The 19,014-nt window shown below is 43.9% G+C and overlaps 1 pseudogene; it reads left to right on the top strand.

Annotated features, from left to right (window-relative positions):
* The first annotated feature begins 725 nt into the window (after positions 1-725).
* On the top strand, positions 726-12,705 carry LOC145510795 (small ribosomal subunit protein uS2 pseudogene; annotated as a pseudogene).
* The last annotated feature ends 6,309 nt before the right edge of the window (positions 12,706-19,014 follow it).

Genomic DNA, 19,014 nt, shown 5'->3' with positions numbered 1-19,014 from the left:
ATGAATCAGGCAGCATCCAATTTAGCAGTTAGAAAGAAACTCTGAGGACTTGCACAAAATAAAATACTTTTATAGCCATAAGGGATCAGGGACAAGGAAGTTGTACTGGGCAAAGAATCCAAGAAGTTATTGTGAGGTTACTTTCCATTAGGGGCTGGCAGGGGTCTCTCAGGCAGATGACTTAACTAGTGATAATCAGAAGATTCCTGCCTGACTGGTTCAAGATTTCATTTCTGGAGGAGCCAAAACTGCATTTACGTCTATTTTGCTAACATGGTTCTTAACTAAACAATTCCTTTGGGGACTGTTGTCTTGTTTTTAACAGTCCCCTGGGGGCAGCAACAAGGCTTACCATTGCTGGTTCCTTGCGCTAAGCACAGTGACTGGTGTGTTCATTGCCCAAATGCTGAGAGCGCATGTGCTCTGTGCCAGGCCCGTGCTGGGGGCAGGGACCCAGCCATGACACCTCACAGTCCTTGACATTCAAGAGGAGAATACGACAGAAAACCACCACACTTTAAAAAGAAATGATCCTGCTTCTCCCACAGAGCTGACGCTGTGGAGGGAGACAAGGAATAAACAGAACAGCTTATAAAAGAGTCACCTCCGTGGAGTGAAGGGTGGGACACAGGACAGCGGGATGGGAAGGGGCTGGGGCAGAGGGGGGCAGGGAGGGGAGGAGTCTGCAGGCCAGGACTGAGGGCTGCTCTTCAGGGTGACTGGCCATGACGGGTGCTGACAGGGCCAGCCCTGGTGCCGTGAAGGACAGAGGTGGTAATGGCAGGAAACATGGGGGAGCTGTCACTGCCGATGCACACGGGGATGTGTCTTTGAGGTGACATTTAAGTTGCGCTGTGGGCCACCGTCCCTCTCCCCTTGTCACTAGAGCCAGACACTGAGGATGGCGGCTAACATCACATGCACTAGTCAGTCCTGAACCTGTGCACCCAGCTCACTGTTCCCTCCTGAGGAATCACAGTAAAGGCCCCTGTACTGAATTTCCCTCCCTCCCTCTCCTGACAAGTCTGCTCCTTTCCCATGTGGCCCAATGGCATGGCCTGTCCCTCCTCTTGAGAACTGTAAGCAATCAACTCTCTTTTCAATGACAGTTGTTTCCTAATCTGTTTGCCTTATTATGCCTCAAATTTCCTATTAATACACTATATTTTAAATTAGCCAAGAATGACAGCACATTCTGTAGACAATTAAGTGTGGACAAATGGAGAACAAATGAATTATGACACTTGTTGCAATGTCCTCAATCAGTTTAATATTTTATTGTATTTTAAGTGTGTGCTTTGTGTTTTCCTGCCTGGTTAGGTTCCTCTGGGTTAGCTGCGCATTCATTCACCAACTGTTTCTCCTGACAAAATTACTTGCAAGCACAACTGAAATTCAGAATATGTTCAAGTTGTTTCCTATATGGCAGGAATCTTAGAGCAAAACTTTATTGCAGCACTGATAAGGCATTCATGTCTTTCTCCAAGTTGGCTAAGAATGAGCATAGTAGTAGTTGTGTAGTGTTAGTCCCTCTGTTGTGTCCAGCTCTTTGTGACCCCTCCTTTGAGAGGAGCCTGTCAGGCTACAGGCCCTGGGGTCCTAAAGAGTTGAACAAGACTGAGCGACTATATATTCTTCCAGATTTTTTCCTGTTATAGGTCGTTACAAGATATTGAGTATATTTCCCCACACTATACAGTAGGTCCTTGTTGTCCACCCAGTGTATATACAGTAGTGTGTGCATATTGATCCCAAACTCCTAACTTACCTCTCCCCACATCCCCCGTGATCCTCTTTGGTAACCATAAGCTTGTTTTCTATGTCTGTGACTCAACTTCTGCTTGGTAAATAAGTTCATCTGTATCATTTTTCAATATTCCACATGTGTGATATCATACAATGTTTGTCTTTTTCTATCTGACTTACTTCACTTAATATGAAATCACCATGTTCATCCATGTTGCTGCAAATGGCATTACTTCATTTGTTTTTATGGCTGAGTAATTTTCCACTGTACAAATATTCCACATCTTCTGGAGCAAGCACTTCTTAGACTGTACAGCTTGACTTTCAGTTCAGTTCAGTTCAGTCGCTCAGTTATGTCTGAATTTTTGCAACCCTATGAGTCGCAGCACGCCAGGCCTCCATGTCCATCACCAATTCCCAGAGTTTACCCAAACTCATGTCCACTGAGTCAATGATGCCATCCAACCATCTCATCCTCTGTTGTCCCCTTCTCCTCCTGCCCCTAATCCTTCCCAGCATCAGGGTCTTTTCAAATGAGTCAGCTCTTCACATCAGGTGGCCAAAATATTGGAGTTTCAGTTTCAACATCAGTCCTTCCAATGAACACCCAGGACTGATCTCCTTTATGATGGACTGGTTGGATCTCCTTGCAGTCCAAGGGACTCTCAAGAGTCTTCTCCAACACCACGGTAAAGGAACAAAAATTGTGAGTAAACCTAAGTTTTTTTAGAGATGGAGAATTTCTCTGCAACGATTCATATATTATTAATTAGTATTTAATAGATTAGGAGAACAAGAATAGTAGGTAAAATTGGTGTGTGGTTTTGTTTTATGTCACTTATGTCAAGTTCTGATATCAGGGTTAAATTATATTCACAAAATACAGATTTCTTCTGTTCTTCTAGTCTTGACTCTCTAAAATTATGTGGTACTTCTGTAGTCAGTTGTTTTTTGCTTGCATAGCCTTTACATGATCTTCAGAAGTAATTCTTGAAAAATTTTATTTTATAGCCTTCCTTGCTTATTTTTCTTTTGTTATAGCTGCTTTAAATATTGGTCTTGAGAATTCATATTTTTCCAGAAAGTAGTCAATTTCTTGAATATTCTAGTATATTTTCAAAGTATATAAAGGGGTTTATATACATTTTTTGTGGGTGGGTATGAGATAGACAGGGAGGCCTGGAGTGCTGCAGTTTATGGGGTCAGAAAGAGTCAGACATGACTGAGAGACTGAACTGAACTGATGAAATAATATGACATATACATTGGACCTGCTGTCTGACACAGGACCCCTAAATGTCTTGAGGTTTCCTGGGTGATAGAAATGTCTTTTGGTTTGTTTTGTTTGTATATTTTCTGAAAGTGTTAATTTTCTTCTTTCCTGGTAGGAAATGATTACTCTCATAACAGACACTTTTGAGGATTATTGCTAATTCTATGTGCCCTTTATTTTAAGACTTGTGATTAATTTCATTTCTTTCTCTGTTTTTTTTTGTTTGTTTGTTTGTTTTCATTTTTTAATTTTTTTTAGTTTCAGCTCTAATAAGTGTGTTTTCTGTCTCAGTTGAATGCCCCACATATTCAAGGAGGTTTCTTCACTCTGGCTGGTGAGGATTCTCAGCCCCACGTGAACTTTGGACATTATTCAATGCATTCAGTTCAGTTCAGTTCAGTCACTCAGTCATGTCCGACTCTTTGTGACCCCGTGGACTGCAGCATGCCAGGCCTCCCTGTCCATCATCAACTCCTGGAGTTTACTCAAACTCATGCCCATTGAGTTGGTGATGCCATCCAACCATCTCATCCTCTGTCGTCCCCTTCTCCTCCTGCCCTCAATCTTTCCCAGCATCCGGGTCTTTTCTAATGAGTCAGCTCTTCCCATCAGGTGGCCAAAGTACTGGAGCTTCAGCTTTATCATCAGTCCTTCAAATGAATATTCAGGATCTCCTTTAAGATTGACTGGTTGGATCCCCTTCCAGTCCAAGGGACTCTTAAGAGTCTTCTCCAACACCACAGTTCAAAAGCACCAATTCTTCTGCTCTCAGGTTTCTTTATAGTCCAACTCTCACATCATACATGACTACTGGAAAAACCATAGCTTTGACTAGATGGACTTTTGTTGGCAAAGCACTGTCTCTGCTTTTTAATATGCTGTCTGGGTTGGTCATAACTTTCTTTCCAAGGAGTAAGCGTCTTTTAATTTCATGGCTGCAATCATCATCTGCAGTGATTTTGGAGCCCCCCAAAATAAAGTCAGCCACTGTTTCCACTGTTTTCCCATCTATTTGTTCAGCTATTTCAAATCCTTAAAGATGATGCTATGGAAGTGCTGCACTCAATATGCCAGCAAATTTGGAAAACTCAGCAGTGGCCACAGGACTGGAAAAGGTCAGTTTTCATTCCAATCCCAAAGAAAGGCAATGCCAAAGAATGCTCAAACTACTGCACAATTGCACTCATCTCGCACGCTAGGAAAGTAATGCTCAAAATTCTTCAGGCCAGGCTTCAGCAATACATGAGCCGTGAACTTCCAGATGTTCAAGCTGGTTTTAGAAAAGACAGAGGAACCAGAGATCAAGTTGCCAACATCCGCTGGATCATCGAAAAAGCAAGAGAGTTCCAGAAAAACATCTATTTCTGCTTTATTGACTACGCCAAAGCCTTTCACTGTGGGATCACAATAAACTGTGGAAAATTCTGAAAGAGATGGGAATACCAGACCACCTGACCTGCCTTTTGAGAAACCTGTAGGAAGCAACAGTTAGAACTGGACATGGAACAACAGACTGGTTCCAAATAGGAAAAGGAGTACGACAAGGCTGTGTATTGTCACCCTGCTTATTTAACCTATATGCAGAGTACATCATGAGAAATGCTGGGCTGGAAGAAGCATAAGCTGGAATCAGCATAAGCTGGAATCAAGATTGCCGGGAGAAATATCAATAACCTCAGATATGCAGATGACACCACCCTTATGGCAGAAAGTGAAGAAGAACTAAAGAGCCTCTTGATGAAAGTGAAAGAGGAGAGTAAAAAAGTTGGCTTAAAGTCTAACATTCAGAAAACTAAGATCATGGCATCTGGTCCTATTCAATGCATAGGTCTCCAGTAATAATTCTTTCCTCAAAAGTTGTTCCTGTTCAGCCTTGTGGAATTTCACTTATGTGTGATCAGATGCCAGAGACTCAGCGGGCTCATTAGGCACTTGTAAAAATTATTTCTCTCTGAGTAGCTCTCTCTTTTTGATGCCCTGCCCCACACATATCACCTTCTGCGCCTCCCTGGCTCACCTGTGTTCTCAGATCAGGACTTTGCTGGGCTACATGTGGGTTCCCCTTCCTGTACCTACAGCATGGAAATTGCCTGAAGGCAGACAGCCGGGGGTCATGAGATGGATTTGTGTATCCATCTCTCTAGGAACTTAGTCCTGCACTGCCTGCTGTCCAGGATCTGAAAACAGTTGTTTCAAGTATTTTGTTCAGCTTTCTAATTAGCAGTGCTAGGTGAGGAAGTTCAGACACTGTTCCTCTTAAAGCTGGAAGTGGAAGCCACATTTTGTTTTTACAGACACTCTTTGAATCAGTAATTCTAAACCAGCTAACCATATATGTTTGAAAGTATCTTTTGCTTCATTTTCTCTGTTTTGCTCTTGCAAATGTTAAAACAAAATGAAATATCAAGAGACACACTAAAACAGTTTTTGTTTTCTGCTTCTCCTGGTTGAACTTTATGCCAACAAATCTAGGTAAGGAGTTAGGAAGCTGCAGTAAGTCAAGGTACCAGCAAGATCACAGGATCTGCAATCAACTGGGATCTTAGATCGAGGCTAAGATGGCAAAGGAATAGGACGGGGAGACCACTCTCTCCCCCACAAATTCATTGAAAGAACATCTGGACGCTGAGAAAACTTCACAAAACAACTTCCGGACGCTGGCAGAGGACATCAGGCATCCAGGAAAAAAAGCCCATTATCTTCAAAAGGAAGTAGGACAAAATATAAAAGATAAAAAGAGAGACAAAAGAGTTAGGGATGGAGACTCGTCCCGGGGAGGGAGTTGTAAAAGAGGAGAAGTTTCCAAACACCAGGAAACCCTCTCACCGGCGGATTTGGGGGAAGATTTCGAATCTTGGAGGGCAACATAACCGGGAGAAAAAATAAAACCCACAGATTATGTACCTAAAGGCAACTCCCAGCAAAGAACCCCAGACGCTCGCATCTGCCACCAGCAAGTGGGGGCTGAACGGATAGGAGCGGGCGGCACTGCTTAGGGTAAGGACTGGGCCCGAATGCCCTGAGGGCAATCTGAGGGAGCTAATGTGAGATAGCGACCTAAACTGTGGGACAGCCAGAGAGAGAGAACTATCCTGCGAAAAGCCCAAATCTAAGGCACTGCTGGCCCGCTCACAGAACAAAGGACTGAGCGATAGCAGAGGAGAGCTAGCCGGCTGCGGACCGCCCCATCCCCCGCCGGACACAGCGGGCAGGCGGGGCCAGCCAGAGCCGGAAAGGGGCAAACTCGACCCCAGAGAGGGCACCCCCTACCAAACTGCAAACAGGCTTCCAGCTTTCTAAGCAAAGACTGCCTGAGATCCCGGAGGGTCGACAGCCGCCGGGAGGGTTGCAGCCAGAGACCAGCTCCCCAGAACCGACACAAAGCACACCGGAGCCGGGCGCGCCTGTAAACCAAGGCGGGGACCAGGGAGGTGATAAGCCGCACCGCTCCAACAGGGGAGAGTGCGCTCGCCAAACTCCTGGCTGCTTGAGCTGCTCCGACCAGGAACGGCACAAACCGTGGGCGCAACCGAGTCTGCGCCTTTGTGGAGTACCCAGGAACCTGAACCTGAGCAGCTTAGACCTGGGAAGTGCACGCATCTCAGGGCCCACTCCCCGGCCGAGTAACCTGAAGCCTGAGCAGGGTAGACGGGGAAAGCACACACGCCATGAGCGGGGGCGAACCCAGTGCAGCTAAGACACTGCGAGCTCTCCACACACACGCCAGTGATATTGGTTTGCAGTGTTCCTCCCTCCCCACAGCATGACTGAACAAGCGAACCTAAAGAGACCACCTCCGCCCCTTTGTGGCAGGACGGAAATTAGACACTGAAGAGACCTCCAAACAGAAGCCAAATAAACAGAAGGAAGCACTTTGGAAGTGACAGGCCAACAGATTAAAATCCCTGTAGTTAACACCGACTGCATTGAAAGGGGCCTATAGATCTTGAAAAGTATAAGCAGGAACAAGGATCTATCTGAAACTGAACAGACCCCACACTGCTCACAACAGCTTCAGAGAAAGTCCTGGATATATTTTTATTATTATAATTTTTTTTAATTAAAAAAAAATTTTTTTTTCTTTCTTTTTTCTTTAAGTCCCCTATTACACCTTTAATTTTCATTTTCATAACCCACTATTACCTTGCAAAAAAAAACCCATATTTTTAAAGCAAACTGCATACATATATCTTATACTTTTTGTGTTTTCTTTTTTTACTGTTTCTTTTTTTTACTGTTTTACTGTTTCTTTTTTTACTGTTTTACTGTTTTTTTCTTTTTATACTGTTTTCTTTTTTTATATTGTATTTTTATAAGAGTCTAACCTCTACTCTAGATTTTTAATCTTTGTTTTACATATTTGATATCAATTTTGTACATTTAAGAACCCAATCTTTAGTACCCATTTTTACTCAGAAGTGTGATTACTGGCTTGATTACTCTCTCCCCCTACTGGTGCTCTTTCTTCTCCCCCAAGGAATCTCTATCTCCCACCCTCCTCCTTCTCTTCTCAACCCAAATCTGTGAATCTCTGAGGGTGTTCTGGGCACCAGAGAACACTTCAGGAACAGAATACTGCCCAGATCTCTCTCTCCCCTCTTGATTCCTCCCTTTCTACCCATCCTCACCTCTATTACCTTCCTCCCCCCTCTCTATGTATCTCTGTGAACCTCTCTGAGGGTTCCAGACTGTGGAGAGCACAGAGGGAAGTGCTTACTGGCTAGACTGCTCTCTCCACGTTTGAGTCCCCCTCTTCTCCTCCTGGTCACCTCAACCCTCCCCCCCCACCTCTCCATGTAACTCAGTGAACCTCTCTGGGTATCCCTCACTGTGGAGAATCTTTTCACCATTAACCTAAAAGTTTTATTATTGATGCTTTATGGATGGAGAAGTCTTGAGGCTACTGCCAGAACAAGACTGAAAGCCAGAGGAAACATTAATTAATAAGAGGTCATCCAAAAGCCTCCACATATACACTGAAACCAAGCTCCACCCAAGAGCCAATAAGTTCCAGAGCAAGACATACCACGCAAATTCTCCAGCAACGCAGGAACATAGCCCTGAGCATCAATATACAGGCTGCCCAGAGGCACACCAAATCCATACACATCTCAAAACTCAATACTGGACACTCCATTGCACTCTAGAGAGAAGAAATCCAGCTCCACCCACCAGAACACTGACACAAGCTCCCCCAACCAGGAAACCTTGACAAGCCACCCGTCCAACCCCACCCACAGTGAGGAACCTCCACAACAAAGAGGAACTTCATACTACCAGAATACAGAAAGGCCACGCCTAACACAGCAATCTAAACAAGATGAAAAGGTAGAGAAATACTCAGCAGGTAAAGGAAAATGATAAATGCCCACCAAACCAAACAAAAGAGGAGGAAATAGGGAATCTATCTGAAAAAGAATTTAGAATAATGATAATAAAAATGATCCAAAATCTTGAAAGCAAAATGGAGTTACAGATAAATAGCCTGGAGACAAGGATTGAGAAGATGCAAGAAATGTTTATCAAGGACCTAGAAGAAATAAAAAAGAGCCAATATATAATGAATAATGAAATAAAGGAGATAAAAGACACTCTGGAGGGAACCAACAGTAGAATAACGGAGGCAGAAGATAGGATAAGTGAGGTAGAAGATAGAATGATGGAAATAAATGAAGCAGAGAGGGAAGAAGAAAAAAGAATCAAAAGAAATGAGGAAAACCTCAGGGACCTCTGGGTCAATATGAAACGCCCCAACATTCGAATCATAGGAGTCCCAGAAGAAGAAGATAAAAGGAAAGGCCATGAAAAACAGGGATCTTAATGGTACCAGAGAGTCTTTTTTTTTTTTTTGCCCTGCCATAAGAGGTGGATGCAGTAATTGAGGTGCTAGAGAGATCACAAGACGTTAATGACACCAGTGAGCCAACGAAAATACAGGAGCCTGAGGCCAGGTACAGCACGTTTGGTCAGTGTGAGCTGAAACATATTTAATTCTGAATTTCCAGAACCATTACCTCAAACAAAATGTTCAACTTCTGATATTCACAAAGAAAGATTGCATAGAATCTTTTGCCTAGAAATTCTACTTCCATGGAAGAAAGCCACCAGGAAGATTGCTTGGAGAATTTAAGAAACGTGTGGTTTTTGGATGGAGAAGGAGGAAGTGTGTAAATGGCAAGTACAGTTCAGAAGCAGAAAGGGGTCTGTGCAAAGCCAGCAGGCTCTCTTTGGTGGGAGGCAGGCTGTGCGCTCACTGCTCCTTCCCCATTTAGCTGAGATCACTTTTATCATGTTTCAGGTAGCTCCAATGAAAACTTTAAGTACAGGGGTTTCCCTGGTGGTCCAGTGGTTAAGAATATGCCTTGCAGTGCAGGGGACACCGGGTCGACCTCTGGTCCCCAGAAGATCCCACAGGCCACAGAAACATTAAGTCCGTGCACCACAAATACAGAGCCCAGGCACTCTGGAGCCCAGTGCTCCGCAACAAGACAAGCCCCCAAAACGGGAAGCCCAACCCCTGCAATTAGAGCATAGGCCCTGCTCGCTACAAGTAGACAGAGCCTGCATGCAGCAAAGAAGGCCCAGTGCAGCCAAAAAGAAACAAAATTATATTTAAACAACAACAACCAAAAAACCCTTCAAGTACAGTGACTCTCAATGGCTCAAGTAACTCCTACTCAATGTTCTCAGCACACTGGCATATGGGGTCTACAGGAACCCCCTCCTCCCGTGAAGGCCCAGAGTCTGCATCAACCACATGTGTCTCCACCACTGTGCTGTGTGATCTCCCCACTGAGCTCTGCACAGAATTGCTTCTGATGGTGTCAGTCTTTAGGCAGGGAGTCATTCTTGTGAATCATCATCTAAGAATTAATATCCTCTCACCTGCAATTTTATTTCTATATTCCTTAAAAGGAGTTCCTTAAAATCCCAATTGTATTCCTTAAAAGAGTATTTTAACAAAATCTTGATTTGAACACTTATGTTTTTATTTATCAACTTTTATGTCTCCTTCATTGTGTCCTGTGCTCTGGCTCAGACTTTCTCTTGGCCTCTGCTCTTGATCTCTCATGAAACAACATATAGGATGTATTAATTGCATCTACCCTCCCCTCTCACTGGCTCTTTTCCATTCTCCCTCATCTCTCTGTGACATATGTTACCATAGGCACATCACTATTACCATGGCACCCTCTCCTTCCCTTGGGAAGCCTGTTATTACCTTCCTGCTTCTTTCTCCTCTGCCCCATGTATGTCCCTGCCAAACACTCACAGCAGCTTCATAGCAGGCTCTCTCCCTCACTCTTCTCTTCAGAGTTCCTGCTGGAATTTCTGGACACCACCTCTCAAGTATTTACCTCTGACTCTGACTTCTTCTCCCCTGGTGTGGGCTCTGTAGCATCTTCCCCTGAATGAAGACCACAGATAAAACCTAAATTCTCCTTCTTCCCCAGCTACCTTAAACTCCTCTGTGGATGTCCCCTTCTCATCCAGGCTCAGTGATTCAATATCATCCATGAACCATTTTTCTACACTCAACCATCTATCTAGCCATGTTGGTACCATCTCCAGGGGAGTGGGTTGAGCAATGATGAACAGTGTGAAGATGACAGGTAGAGACCAGGTCAGGCAATGAGGGCATGAGAATGAAGGACAGTGCTAAGAAGAAGAAGAGCAGATTATAGAGAAGTCACAAGGGTAGAAGAGGTTGGAGAATGTTTTTTAAAACAGATCAGGAAGAAATCTGGGAGAGGAGAGGTTGAGTCTTAAGGAAAGAGAAATGATCATTGCATAGCTCCTCGGTGGGGGGGTGGGGGGGGAATCCAGGAACATGCTAGTTTACCGGCAACATCCTGTCAGATGCTATATTTCAGTTAGAAATACTTCAGGCTACAAATCCATTAGATTTGTAGAAATTCCTAATGCATTAGAAATTTATACAATCTCCTGCAATGGAATAAATTAGGCTAAGGTCATGCATTACATTGTTTTTTGTGATGTCAAAATGTCATTTTATATTAGTGTTTATTCCAATGTGGCTGAGTAAAGTGTATTATAGTACATCATCTATCCAGTGGACTGATTTGTGGAAAATAGTGTCCTAAGAGAGAATATTCCCCAAGATATTGTCAGCTGAATATGAGCAAGATATTATAAAACATTGTGCACAGTATACTACCATTTACGGTTTTAAATGCGGTTGTGAGCTCAGTCACTCAGTCATGTCTGACACTTTGTGACACTATGGACTGTAGCCCACCAGGCTCCTCTGCCCATGGCAATTCTCCAGGCAGGGATACTAGAGTATGTTGCCATTTCCTTCTCCAGAGGATCTTCCAGAGCCAGGGATTAAATCTGAGTCACTTATGTCTCCTGCATAGGGAGGTGGGTTCTTTACCACTAGCACCACCATGTGAAGTGAAAAGAAATAGATATTTGTAGCTGTTTGTGTGTACATAAAATGGCATTTTGGGACATCTCTCTTGACCCAGTGGCTAAGACTCTGCACTCTCATTGTAGGGGCCTGAGTACAATCCATTGTCAGGAAACTAGACCCCCACATTTCTCACAGGCACAGCCAAATAAATACTTAGAAAAAGAAATAAACCTCTGGAAGTTATTCCTGAGAAACAATACACATAGCTGACTGTGGAAGCAGCAGGGCCTTGACAATAAGGGAGGGGGTAGGAAGAACAATGTGATATAAAGTATATTTTTAGGTTCTTGAACCTTGTACATGTATTATAAGTTTCTCAGAAATGCCAAGACATTACAAAAAATTTTAAATCTCTAAAGAATAAAACTCACAGCATTATTTCTACCAACCGAATGAAAGTCAAGTTTGTTTTATCAGAAAGATAAAGACCTGGCTTCTCTAAAACATCTTCTCAGGCTTTTTCCATGCTCAGTGGTCCATAGGGCACTGCCTGTATTCTTGTCACAACTTAAGGTGAATCTTTTACACTACGCTGGGTCCTTGATGTCCAGCAAATGAAGGACAACATCATCACGTTCCTTGCAGCAGGAGCCCTCTTAGGTGACACCGACATTTACTTCCCAATAGAGCAGTACATCTACAGAAGGAAAAGTGATGGCATCTACATTAGGAATCCGAAGAGAACCTGTGAGAAGCTTTTATTAGCAGCTCATGCCACTGTTGCCATTGAAAACCCAGCTTCTGTCACCGTTGCGTCCTCCAGGAATCCTTGCCAGTGAGCTGAGCTGCAGTTTGCTGCCGCCACTCCTGTGGTTGGCCACTTCACTCCTGGAGCCCTCACTGACCAGGCCTAGGCAGCTTCCAGGAGCCAAGACTCCTGGTTGTTACGATCCCAGGGCTAACCGCCAGCCTCTCACAGAGGCATTTATGTGAACTTTCTTACCATCGGTCTGTGTGACAAAGACTCTCCTCTGCATTCTGGAGAGGACCCATTCCCGGCAACAAGGGAGCTCAGTCGGTGAGTCTGACTTGGCGGATGCTCACCCAGGAAGTTCTGCCTGTTCGTGGCACTGTTTCCTGTGAACACTCTTGGGAGGTCGTGCCTGATCTCTACATCTGCAGATTCTGAAGAGATTAAAAGGGAAGAGCAAGTGGCAGGTGAGCAAGCTCTGAGCAAGGAGGACTTCAAAATGAATGGGTCACTTCCGCACCTGAGTGCAATGCTACTGGATCTGAGGTGGTAGCCTAGTCCACAGGCGGGCAGGTGAGCTTGCTGCCTACTCCGCAGTTCCCCCTGAAACCTGGCCTGCAGCGCCCACTGCTCAGGTCACTGGATGGGTAGGGACAGCCACTAAGTGGGCTTCAGCTGTTCTTTCACAGACTCTTTTCTTGGGTGGGGGCTGTGCTGGGTCCATGTTGCTACACAGGCTTTGCTCTGGTTGTGGTGAGTGGGGCACACTTGCTAGTTGTGGTGCACGGCCTTCTCATTGCAGTGGCTTCTCTTGTTATGGAACATGGGCTCTAGGGCCCTCAGGCTTCAGTACTGGCAGGGCATGGGCTCAGTAGCTGTGGTTCCCAGGCTATAGAGCACAGGCTCAATGGTTGTGGTGCATGGGCTTAGTTCCTCTGAGGCATGTGGGATATTCCTGGACCAGGGATTGAACTCATGTCTCCTGCATTGGCAAGATTCTTTACCATGAGCCATCATGGAATCCCCACAAACTCTTAAAATGGAAATAGGTTGACAGAAAAGAAACAGTTTCTAAAGAAATAAATATGTCTACTCATGAGAATATTCTGTGACTTTTGCTTTTTTCCTTTTGCATAAGAGGAAAATTTCCTAATTTATAATTCATTATGTTCTTCCCGCAAACAACATTTACCACTGCTAATTTTATTAGCTAAGCTTGATCCAATTTTTAAAATACTTTTCTCCCACTTTCCCCTATGCACTGTACATTCATTATCAATTGAGATAATATTTTATCATTGTTCAGTCACTCAGTCATGTCCAACTCTTTGTGACCGCATGGACTGCAGCATACCAGGCTTCCCTGTCCTTCAACATCTCCCAGAGATTATATTTATATACTTAAATGGGTAGGATAATTTGACTTCATACTTGAATTATTTCTCTGAATCTGACATATTAATATGCTAGTAAGATATAAAACACTTGACTGACTTCAGCACAATAAAAAATAATAGAATCAGGTGACCATATCTTAAGACTGATTATAAAACCAGCAGCCATGTTGATGTTGAGGAGCAGTGACACATGGGGGGACATTTTATGTGGTGAGAGAGAAGTGAGTTGTCTTCAGGGATTTAAAGGGCTGTTTGAAAACAGAGTAGAACTAGGCTCAGTGGATGGGCCTCATGGGAGTCACTTCCCAGGGACACATAGGACAGAGTTCTGAGCGTCTTGAGTGCCCCACAAGGTGGTCTGAAGTGGTGGCCACGGCACTCCTCTGTGTATCAGTGGAGATGGTAGTTGTATTGTGTGTCTACATGAGTCTGTTAAGGTGGTCTTACATGCAGAAAAGTAAATTTGACTAAATGGCAGATGATCTCAGCTCTAATAATATCTTTTCTTGAATCAATTTCTTTCTCCTCTCAGCTTCTCCATCCCAAAGGAGTCACTCTGCATGAGACCCATTCTCTTTTAATTCCATTCTTCAAAGCCTCAAATTTTGTAGCTTTTTTTCAGTAAGTATCTTTCCATCTTTATTTCTCAGACAAGATAAGCAAAAGTAAAATTTTCTTAATGGACTTTAAAGATAAACAAATACTTTTAAAATTAGACTTTCTAAAAGTTCGAAATTCATTCATGTTCTCACATTAGTATGTTCAATCCTAAGTCTGTAATGAGCATTTTTACCTGATTCAAATACAACTCTGGGGAGAGAATTGGTGGTGAAACTTCACAGACCACTGAAATTTTGAATTCTTGACAGTTAGATATCCTTTTACAGAAGTGTTAGCAGCCAGTGGAACAAGGAGCATATAGTGCCAGATTACAGGGCTGACAGCAGGGAAAAGGCAGTTTATTGATGACAGAAAAGATCTGCAGTCGCCTCTCGCCAGTGAGGCAAACCAGAAGTGCCTGCAGACGCAGAGAAGCGTGCGCAGAGAGCAGGACGGCTTCAGCCACGTCTGTTGTCAGCACAGCCGTCAGAGAGGGGTCGTTCCTTGACCTGACTTGTGCTTCCTGTTTCTTTAACTCCCTGTGATTCGGGGCTGCTCTGCCGAGTTGGACTCCCCTTTGCTTTTCCTAGATCCCCTCTGGGGCCTTCTCACAACACCTGGCAGCATGCAGGAGGCAGAGGGGCCGTTGGGCAGGTCTGGCAGCTGTGCTGCGGGGACAGCATGCTGAGTGTCCACCTTCCCTCTCACGGGTGTGGCTGTGATGGGACCAGAGGTCAGAATGGGGAGGGTGGTAGGGGTGCCTTTGTTTTCTTTCACTTCATGGCCAGGAGCTCTTAACCTGAGGGATTTGGAGAGCCCAGGGAGCCTGTGGCCTCCCTGAAGTGATGTATAAAATGCGTCTGTGCACAAGCTTTTGTTCAGATAAAATTAAATGCCCTGGCTTCACCCCTTCAGAATATTTTATCATTGTTCCTAGGTCCAGATCCTGTGCATTGGAGCAGAACATGGCTGCAGGGATTTCATCACACTTCATTGCTACCAGTCCCTAGTAAAAAAAGCTTTCAGAATCAAGAGTATCTGGTGGCTGACAAGGTTTAAAATCATCCTATGAAGTACCTAGAATCAAGAGCATTTGATCTGTACTCTACTGGAACATTTTAAGGTCTAGTAGTTTGCTTTTCACTTGTGAGCAGCTAGGTCAAATTGTTTCCAAACAAGAAAACTGAACTTTTTAAAGTCTATGTGTCTGACCAGGGTTACAAGACACAAACTAGTTCAGGGCAGGTCCCAGGTCGACCTGAGATTCTGTCATTGGTGCTGCTGCTAAGTAGCTTCAGTCGTGTCCGACTCTGTGCGACCCCATAGACGGCAGCCCACCAGGCTCCCTCATCCCTGGGATTCTCCAGGCAAGAACACTATGGTGGGTTGCCATTTCCTTCTCCAATGCATGAAAGTGAAAAGTGAAAGCGAAGTCACTCAGTCATGTCCGACTCTTAGTGACCCCATGGACTGCAGCCTACCAGGCTCCTCTGTCCATGGGATTTTCCAGGCAAGAGTACTGGAGTGGGGTGCCATTGCCTTCTCCGATTCTGTCATTACCAGAAATTCAAGTAGCAAAGAACATTTGTGACACAAACACCAAAAGTGTTTTATTGCTGGATAATTTGGGTTGGGAAGATCCCCTAGAGAAGGCAATGGCAACTCACTCCAGTATTCTTGCCTGGAGAATTCCATGGGCAGAGGAGCCTGGCAGGCTATAGTCAGTCCAAGGGATCCCAAAGAGTCGGACATGACTGAATGACTTTCACTTTCTTTTTTCAGTTTGGATCTACAGAGAGGTAAAGTCCTGTCTGTGGATATTTGTAAATGCTTCCTACAGATCCAGTTAAATGGCTTTGTGTTCTTCTGAAATTGCTCCCATGACATTGATCTGGACTTCATACACTTATGTACCAAATTACTTTGTTTTCTGTGCAACGGTGGTAAAACGGTTAAAAAGCAAGACTGTTTTTTAAACAGGCTGAAAGTGCCACCTACTGACCAATCTGTAGAAATGCCCAAGGAATGTAGTCTGAGCCCTATGGCCTGAGAGCCACAGGAACTAGGATATTAAGGTAAGTTAGACTCACATCTAACTATACTTTCTACTTATATGCTATTTATAATGAGCTATGTAGTTATATTTATGCTCTCTCCTGAGCATTCTCAATCTTTGGTTACAGAAAGTAAGATATTGAAAATCATTGAACTGTGGCAGTTGTAAGAAACAGTATCAGGCTATCATATGCTTTCCACAGGTCCAGATTGTCCAACACCAAAATGCCTTTAGAGTTCTGGAGCAAAAATGCTCTTTGCCACTTTAACTCCTAGTAACAACTGAGGCCCAGAGCTCCCCGAGTAGCAGTTCCTGCTGGGGACTCGACTGTATTTATTTTGCATGTGTTTAAGAGATGACAGAAAAAGAGAAAGCTCTAAAATGGCAAAAGCTTTCAGGTACACCAAAATGGCGGTTTTTAATGTTGATTTGAGTGTTTTGTTTTTAGTGGAACAATCCATTATACCACAGGCCAAAATAAGTTTTGAGAATAAAGTGTATATTTTCTTCCCGTCAGAGATATTGGCAGCCAAATTAATTAAAACTTGTCTTTACTATGGGCCTGGCATAAATTCAGACTTGCCTTGGACAGGTAACTGAGTTCCAGGCTGCCTTAAATCCAGCAAATGTTCAAGGAATGTTCTAATAACTGGAGTAGACAACAGTGTGCAGCCAGCATTTCATTGTTTGTGCTGCTCATGTGCTCATTCTGTCTTTAACCCTTCAGCAAATATTCACTCTCTTCTACATAGCTTATCATTTGTTTGACTCTGAAATACATTGGTTCAGTTTTTATGATAAGCTAGTTCTGTAAAATCATCTGTAAAGTGTTTATTTAAATACAAACAATATACACTCTTGTTCAAGTTCATCCTGAGTTAAAAGTACACAAAAAAACTGGATAATTTAGAGTAAAAGTAAAATTTCTCTTTCATCCCTATCAAAGTATTTGTGATTCATTTGTATATATTCCTCCAGCTTTTTAAAAAACATTTTCAACTATATATATATATATATATATTCACACACAGATAATATAGTTTTATTTTTAGTTCAGTTATACAAATAATGTGTGTTGTTTTGCAACTTGCTTTTGTCTTGTAACAGTATGACTTTGAGGTGTCGCCATTTCCTGTTTGGGGGTTTTCCACTGGTTTTAAATAGGAATATAAAAATCTTTCTTTAGAACAACATGATTCTGCTATAAGCAAACTAGGTTCATCTAGCATCCACAGTTAGGAAATTCAGAAATGTCTTTAGTTGTCCTGCACATCCCACCATCTAGAAGGGAGGAAACTGAGAGCAAGGAACGTCTCAGTAATAAATACCAGGCACCCAGTTAACCCAGCTCTAAAGGAGGAGGACAGGGCAAGGACGGCTCATTGACTGGAGGAAAGGTCTTGTGATGCCTGTGTCTCCAGCCTGGCGGGTACCAGCCTGACAGAATCAAGGAAAGAGAGACGGTAGGAGGAGAACAATGGAGGGCAGTAAACTGACCTCCTGGTGTCAAAGCACAAAGGTCACAGCAGACACTGGGCAGGATGAGAGGGTCCATGGGAGAAGCCAGAGGAGAGATACCTGGAGGAGGCTTCCTCCTGCTCACCCCACTCCAGAAGGTGCCGATGGGCCAGCTGAGGGGTTCACATCCTCTCCCCTCACTAAGACTGTGCTGTTCAGGTTGGTCTCGGAAACACACTTCTTGTTTCACTTGAGTGATTCAGTCGTGTCTCCCCTGTAGTTTCAGGTTGGGTCTTGCCTGCCTGCCTTCCCCTCACTTTTCACTCTGGCTTCAGTCTTCATTTTTTTCTGGCAAACAAAATATGGTCAGTAGGCAGAGTTGACCATGCAAAAGTCAAAGGCCTGCCTCTGAGAAGTAATACATACTCATATTGTTATACTAGTTTATTTGTATTTATTAATTTAATTCATTACAGCATTGACGACCTTGGTGCGTTGTTTTTGATTCTGTTTTTTTTTTTTTTAAGATGCCACATGTAAGTGAGATCACCCTTTTCCTGTGCACCTGTAGGACTAGTGCAGGTCTTAGTAGGTCCTGGATTTGATACCCTCTCAACATTCCATGCGGAGTCTTGGGGCTGCTGTGTGAGAATGACCATTCAGTGGATGGTAAACTCGGTGAGATGGGAGTTTGATCTCCTCCCACCGCCTGTCATGGGGCAGATTCTCCCAGCCCTGGTGTGTGGCTCTGGGCACTTCCACTCCACATCAGTAAAGTGTGTGGTCATTCAGTAATGACTGTTTCCAACAATGGTGATAATGGACATCACCTTTGATAAGTTCAGTTAGTTAGTTCAGTTGCTCAGTCGTGTCCGACTCTTTGCGACCCCATAAACGGCAGCACGCCAGGCCTCCCTGTCCATCACCAACTCCCGGAGTTTACCCAAACCCATGTCCATCGAGTCAGTGATGCCATCCAACCATCTCATCCTCTGTCACCCCCTTTTCCTCCTGCCCCCAATTCTTCCCAGCATTAGGGTCTTTTCAAATGAGTCAACTCTTCGCATGAGGTGGCCAAAGTATTGGAGTTCCAGCTTCAACATCAGCCCTTCCAAAGAATACCCAGGATTGATCTCCTTTAGGATAGACTGGTTGGATCTCCTTGCAGTCCAAGGGACTCTCAAGAGTCTTGTTCAATACCACAGTTCAAAAGCATCAATTCTTCGGCGCTCAGCTTTCTTCACCGTCCAACTCTCACATCCATACATGGCCACTGGAAAAACCATAGCCTTGACTAGATGGACCTTTTCTGGCAAAGTAATGTCTCTGCTTTTAAATATGCTATCTAGGTTGGTC

The sequence above is a fragment of the Giraffa tippelskirchi genome, chromosome 6 (assembly GCF_054371585.1).
Source record: "Giraffa tippelskirchi isolate mGirTip1 chromosome 6, T2T-mGirTip1v1.2.pri, whole genome shotgun sequence".
NCBI lineage: Eukaryota > Metazoa > Chordata > Mammalia > Artiodactyla > Giraffidae > Giraffa > Giraffa tippelskirchi.
This window is presented reverse-complemented; position numbering and strand designations above follow the sequence as displayed.